Here is a 7,425-nt window from a genome sequence, read left to right on the forward strand (position 1 = left end):
TGGGGTCATAATACTAGAGGTGGGTAAGGCATTGGTGGCGGTCTGTACATACCTCTCAGTATAGAGTTTGGATAAATGGGCACTGGATTATGCGTTGGTTGAAAAGCATCAGTATGGGCGATAGGGCTAGTGGTAGTAGCTTTGGCACCAGGTTCTTGTGGCTACTCCTTTTTGAGAGAATAGGTCCTTATGTCTGCTGCGTAGCATCTGCACATTATGCTTCACATCCAGAGGGTTGAAAAGAGCATTGTGAGTTTGTCTTTGATGCGCTCATAAGTCTCTGTTGTTGCAGACATGGGAATTGAATCTTGGATTTGTGGATCAAGTGTTGTAGAGGCACAACTATTGGTTGGTTTTGCCATTGGGTTTGAATAAACACACAAGCTCTCGTGTAGGCGCTCAATGCACGAGAGGGGTTGAGTAATTTGCTTGGTGCTGTTTGGTTCTCCATTCTTGTCAAATTTTAGGTGAAGCTGTTGGGGTTGAAGCGAGTGGTGAGGCTATCTTCACTTTGTTCGATTTTGGCAACCATATGACGGGATTACCATCATAGTATCCTTGCTATTGAAGCACGTGCACAGGCACCCATCTTTGATGAACATTATAAATTGGTGACTGATGCTTTTGGTGCTCAGGTTTTTTTCTTTGTGCGGGCTTAGGGGACTTTTTGATGCGTTTGGGAATCCAAGATTTGGTATTTCCTTGGTAGTATCCATGTGCTTGCAGTTATCTTTTTGGTACCCACACTTGTTAACTTGTTGGAGTTCTTTGAAGAACTTGCATAAGCTTTTGTGGACGATTTTGTGGAGGAGTACTTTTATTTTTCCTTAGCCTCTAAGTGCTATGTTGAGGAAGAGGCACCCAAATTGGATTGGTGCCTTCGTAGTAGTCTCGGGCTACAAGTAGCTTCTTCTCCACCTACATTTTGATACCATTAAGATACCTTGATTTTGGTTGTCGTGGTGGAGTTTTCTTTTTGAATAAAGTGGTCGGAGTGGGGTACTCCTTAAAATCGGTTGGCACTGAGCTTGTGGTTGTGCGAATCATGGAAATTGTTGACGAGGACGATGAGTCTAGAATCTCTTGTGGAGTGGCTTTCGCAAAGATGAGGGTTTTGAGTATGCAGCCATCTCCTGTAGTGAGGGTGATGGTTGAAGAGGCGTGGGATCCGGGGCTTTTCCTTTGACTTCCTTTTTAGAGGTAGATGATTGCATTTGGGGAACTTTTTCAGGAATAGGTGTTGATTGCAAGGTTGTGGTATTAGACTTTGTTGGTGAGGAAAGAGCTGAAGAGGTAGATGCTTTATCGGAGTCGATCATTGATGCAACTGTGGCAGTTCATTGTGTAGAGGGGCTTCTGTGGAAGAGGCTTATAACTTTTTGCATTCAGCATCATAGAAATCCGTTAGGGCTGGATCCTCTTCTGTACAGTATGGTATTATCAACTTTGTGTCGTTGACCATCATGATTACCCTATCTCTAGCAAAGCACAATGGTGCTTGGGCAGCAATAGTCCAAAACTTCTTCCAACACATACTCAACCACAAAAAACTTGCAAGTAAGGGGTTTCGTTTCAATATACATTGTAAGTTCAAAGTATCCCAAACATGGCATGTTCAAATCTTGTGTAAATGTAATTCTTTCAAGATGAGCTGTAAGTGTCAGTTGACCTAACAAATCTCATAACTCGAGGGTCATCAAATTCTGCTCTCGTGTTGGATAAAGTTGTGCTTGAATTGTGGTGAGTTTAGTGGAAAGTTCTAATCCAACCATAATTCTTGTGATATTCCTAGGAAGATATGTTGGAAGTTCCAGCTTCTCTAAGGTCTCTTCCTCCTGTAATAACAATTTCACAATGCCTGCAAGAGTGTTCAAGGTGACTGTTTGCATGGATTCATCAATTAAATATGAGTCATGTATCCAAGTTCCACCAAGGATGACATCATTCTCAAGGGGATATGGGGTAACATGGAATCTAAATTCCACATTTCCATCAATTGTTTGAGTAGCATAGCCAAAGTAACCTGGAACTTCAATGCTTTGTCCATTGGTACCTCTTGCAAGACCATTGTCTTTAGGAATGATTTTAGGTTGTCCCAAATGACACCCAAGTGTCTATTGTCACCTCATGATGTTATGATGATGAGCTCAAGGGTTAATCAATGCACGCTTGAGCTTAACATAATTGCTTGTAGGGAAATCCAACTATACTATAATTACCTCCTGTAGGGAAATCTAACTATACTATGATAGAATCTTCAAGAGGAACCATGGATGCTTCAAATTTTTGTTTTAGCTTCAGATCCCATTTCGGTCTCATATTCCCATTCACTTTCATCCTCTTTTTGGCTTTGAACTTTTTCAATAGTGCCTAATGTGTACAATGGCACACTAGGTCCTCTGACAATTCTAATTGAGGTATGTTTGGAAACTTGTGAATCCTCACAGTCCTGTTCTATGAAGCTCTTGATGTCTTGGTAGTATAACTCATGTTTAGCCTTTAAAGGTGTAAGTGCTGATGCTATGCTAGCTTCACCCATGAGATAAGAGCACTCCTCCAAATGAGGATTGAGATACTACTTTAATTTAGTAAGGGATTCATCGAATTCCTCACGTACTTTTTTAATCGCATAATTCATGCAATATGTTTCTAATGACTCTTTTGAAGTAGAGAGTATGTCTTCCTCTTGAAAGGGGAAGCGATACTCCTCTGGTTCTTGTTATTTGGTTGTTTTTTAAGGATTGACATTACGAGGTTGAATCACACCCGGTGATCTTGTATAACACTCAACAATGCTAAGCATGCTCTCCTGAGCTTGGTTTTTGCACTCCGCATCTGTCATGTGATCATGTCTTTCAATTTGGGGTGGTTGGGCGGTCGCATTCTAGTTTCTTAATTGGTCTATTTGGTGCATTGAGTAATGAATCAGAACTTGTTTCATCCTCACCTAGCGACGTACTAGAACTTGTTTCATCTTCTGACTTTCTTTGGATCGTCACGATTTCATTATGTTTGCCCATGCGACGAGAATGAACTTTCTTTTTTGCTTTTTTTCTCTGTCTTACCCATGGGTTTTGTGGTTTGAGTGATAGCCTTTGAGGTGGATGCTTTTGCATCATGTGTATTTTTTTGTCTATTGGGGTTAGGTCCTTAACATGCTCTTTTCCCTTGTCCTTTATTTCAAACTTGGTTTCAATAGTTTGTTGTCCCTTGTTTTTATTCGGTTTAGAAGGTTTTGCTTTCTCTTTTGGCTTTTTCTTTAAATCATGCCCTTCTATCTATTTCGAAGTATTTTCTTTTGTATTCTTTTATATTGTATCTCGTGCCTTGGATTATAAGCGTGTAAGCACATTAAAGGGTACTGTGGTGATTAAGCAAAAAAATATTCTTTACAAAACAAAAAAAGAGAGCTATTTCTCACCAAATCACACATAAATTTCCATCAAATCCGCATCTTTTTCATGGGAAACCATTACTCAAGACATTGGGCAATGGGTAATGCGTAGATTAGAGAAAAACGATGAAAAAAGCCAAGGGATGACTCCCTAGTAGTGGCACTAAAAATGTTATGGCTCACCATAACCCTCCTTGAAACACATCCCCAACAAGAGATTACTTGGTGAACCGCAACTGTTGTGAGGATGTTTCCAATGGCCGAGCTCGTAACCCTTGAGGTCTCCAAGCTCTACAACTCTTTGAGAAGCTATTCCACCGCATCTTCGGGGCGAGCGTTATCACACCGCCGCATTGCACTACGTGTACTCGTCCCTCCTCTCGCCTCACATTACTCACATACACTCACTAGCATGTATTACAGAGAGAGATTAGCAAAGAGCAAGACTCTATTGCATAATGGGAGAGTCCTTGTATTATAAGAGATATTCACTTATATACATGGCCATAAGTGTTCACACTCACTTAAATTGTGGCCGGCCAAGCACTTTAGGCTCATAAGAGGCCTAATGCTATTACAATGACTACTCTCATAATATACACATGAAGTACATCACTTGGGACTTCATCCTAACTTACTACCACACGCTCTTGAAGCGAAAATCACCATAAGTATTCCCTATGACCATTACGGGTGCTCGGCCAAGTTGTAGATTTGGACACCATAGCTTCATATCTTGTATGTATGATCTTTTGGTGTATCTACCTTGACTTCTTGATATAAGATAACGGTAGTAGCTCTTGTTAACCCTAAGAATGGGTTAATAGTGGGATCATCAATCCTTTCTATGGCCTCACAAATTTGATCAAACTTTTCTAAATACTGAATGGAATCTCCAGTTCCATCAAACTTAACCATCATCCTTGAGATGTGGATGGCCTTTGTTTTGCCCAACTCTGAGCCTCTAGGTATTTCGTTTGTGACAACCCCCTTTCCATTTCAAACATCCTAAACATGTCTTTTGCATCTTCACATGGTAGTAGAACATAAGGGAGTGGTTACACAAAACCCAATAAATCACGGTTTGAGATTTGTTATCCCTTGGGCTGTGTGATTTCCAATGGTACTTGTCTTATAGCGGCCTCATTTTTATGCTGATGGCTTGTTGTAGTTGTGGCACTAGTTATACGGTGAATTTGGGGCTCGGAGGACCGTAGCAGAGCAGGTTGTTCACGTTTATTACATTTAGTTGCCTCATTTTGTCTCAAAGCTCCTCGATTGAGATAGATCCATTGTGAAGGAGTTTTGCCTTCTTAATAAGAGAGTGCTCTATTACGTATTGGTCGTTTGGTTGGTACTGAAGATTGAGTGGATTTAAGGAAGTGTGGTTTGATGCACGATAGTCGATTGTAGTATCGTTTTGAACATTTAGTCCAGATTGGGTTCACATTAAGGATTTCATCCTAGTTAAGAAATGGTATGTAGTGCTTCTTGAAGCAGATCTAAAACTGATTTCAGGCATGTCTGTTTTGCTTAAGCTATAAAAATATATATGTTTTTAATAATTTTTTGAGTTTAAAGATTTTTTAATTTGTTTTTTTAGACTCATGCCTTGAGACTCGTGTCTTTAGGCTCACGTGTCCAGGTTCACGTCTTTAGGCTCATTCATGGAGACTCATGTCTATAGGAGGCTTACGTCTTTTTGTATGAACTAGGCTCACGTACTTTATTTTTACGAAATAGATCGTATCTCGGGTACAAAATTTTATGTACTAGGCCTATGACATGGTTAGGATAATAATTATGTTTTAATGTTTCAATAATTATAAAGGATAAGGAATTTACCTTGGAAATTGTAGGTGGTACAAATTATATTATAATTAATCCTTAAAGGACATGAGGAGGTACGTCCTTATAGTCTTAAAGGTAGTAATAATTGGTGAGTACAATATTAGGTATACCTACCTCTAGCCCATATCTAGTTGACTTATGTCTCCAAACTCACAGCTCACGTCTCTAGGCGTACGGTTCACCTCTCCAGTCTCCAGGCTCACATGAGTATACCTTATAAGTCTTTAAGGTAGTAAGAAAATCCTTAAAGGACATGAGTACGTATGTCCTTATAAGTCTTTAAGGTAGTAATAATTGGTTAGTACAATACTAGGTATATCTACCTCTATACTCATATCTAGTTGACTCATGTCTCCAAACTCATAGCTCATGTCTCTAGGTGCACGGTTCACCTCTCCAATCTCTAGGCTCACATGTATTTTCACGTGTTTGACTCATATCTTATTTTATGAGACTGTGGATTTATGTCTCCTAACCCAAGAGCTCGTTTGACTTGATTTCTTAATGGGAGATGATTAAAGATCCTAATCTTAGTTAATGGTTGTTATGCAAGTAATTAAGTGCTTTTTATTATTTTATTGGTTTTGCATACTCTTAAGCTACCAATTCAAGCAATGCATGAAAAAAATATGAAATATATGAACAAAATTTACTATCCCACTCTAATTCACATGCAATGGTGCTTAATGCTCACTCCTAATTACAATTGCTGAGCTATTCCTTGGCTTAATGCAATGAAATACGCTCCAAAATCATGCAAATCGCCAAGAAACTAGGGTTTTACTCTTCTAAGATATGAAAATAGAATTCCCTAATGCAAATAAACTTTAAATCAAAACCAAAAGCAACAAAACTAACATATCTAAGGCCTCCTAATCAACACCGAGCAATATTAGGTGATCCCAATATAGCTTGGAATGGACAGATGAACGGAGCTAAGCCCTAGGCTAGTACCCGATCAACAACACCAAATGTGTTAAAGTTAATAGCTTACCTTAGCCTTACTGAACCTTAGAGCTGCAAACTGCCACTTCCATATGTGGGTATGCTAGCTAATCCATCACGTCCTCACTTCGTTGTCACACCGAAATGCTCCTTTGCCAAAGGGGTGAAGGGAGAGCTCTCCATGCCTACATGGAGGTACCTTCACCATGGTTCTCTTTCACAAAAAGTGGGGGAAGAAAAGGGAAGCTAATGCAAGAAGACAACCTATAACCAAACCTATCTAGCATGCACCTATCAAGCAAGCAAGATTCAATAGCAAGAAAAAAGAACGAAGAGGAGAGCTCACAAGTAAACTATTGCAAGGAAATGATTGTGTATTGCTTAGTGTCAAAAATGACTCATATATAAGTGACTAGTTTTGACATTAGACCGGTCAAGTTTAAAAATGACCGGACCTCTATTACTAGTCTTAAGCAAGTATATATACAAACTCCTTATACTTTCCCTATTTGACATTAAGCACAAGGTAAGGTGCTTTATATATCACCATCCCAAGTCGATATATGTATGCTTTTTCCATATAGGTATAAGTGTGGCGATGGTGATATGACACAAGAACAATATAGCATACAAAGGGTCCAATATTATCCAAAGAAGCTTGAAGTTGATTGAAGAATCCTTTGCATTTTGCATATGCATTTCACTCAAAGTAAGTGTGATAAGTGATGTTCAAAATGCCAAAACTACCAAAATCAACGTCAACATTTTTCTTCCCGAATATTACGTTAGACCATCTATGTATTCTCCTTTAATATTCCATTGAAAGAGTCTTTGGTCTTTCTACTTTATAATCAACTTAATATAATGCCTCTCGAGTCAGCTTGAGCCTCAGCTCCTCTGTTTTCTAGCTAACACTAAAAACAAGTGACATATGCATTCCATACTACATAGTTTAAACCCATCTCAGTAAGCATGACACCCATGAATCAGCTCTTAATCCTTGCGGTTGATATGTTGCCAATCTGTTGTCTCTTTTACCAAGGCTCTTATGCCTTATAATTTGAATAAAGAGCACCTATGTTGTGAGCTTTTTCCAATGCTGATCAGACTCAAGGCTACAGCTCCACCATACAGCACAAGCAAGAGATGTACACTGTGCTAAAAGATATGAGAGACTCATGCACTACAGTACTGAATTCTGATGATGGATTATTACCCCCCTTTTTCAACAAACA

This window comes from Cibotium barometz, chromosome 7, assembly GCF_041138505.1.
Source record: "Cibotium barometz isolate CiBa-2024 chromosome 7, ASM4113850v1, whole genome shotgun sequence".
Taxonomy (NCBI): Eukaryota; Viridiplantae; Streptophyta; class Polypodiopsida; order Cyatheales; family Cibotiaceae; genus Cibotium; species Cibotium barometz.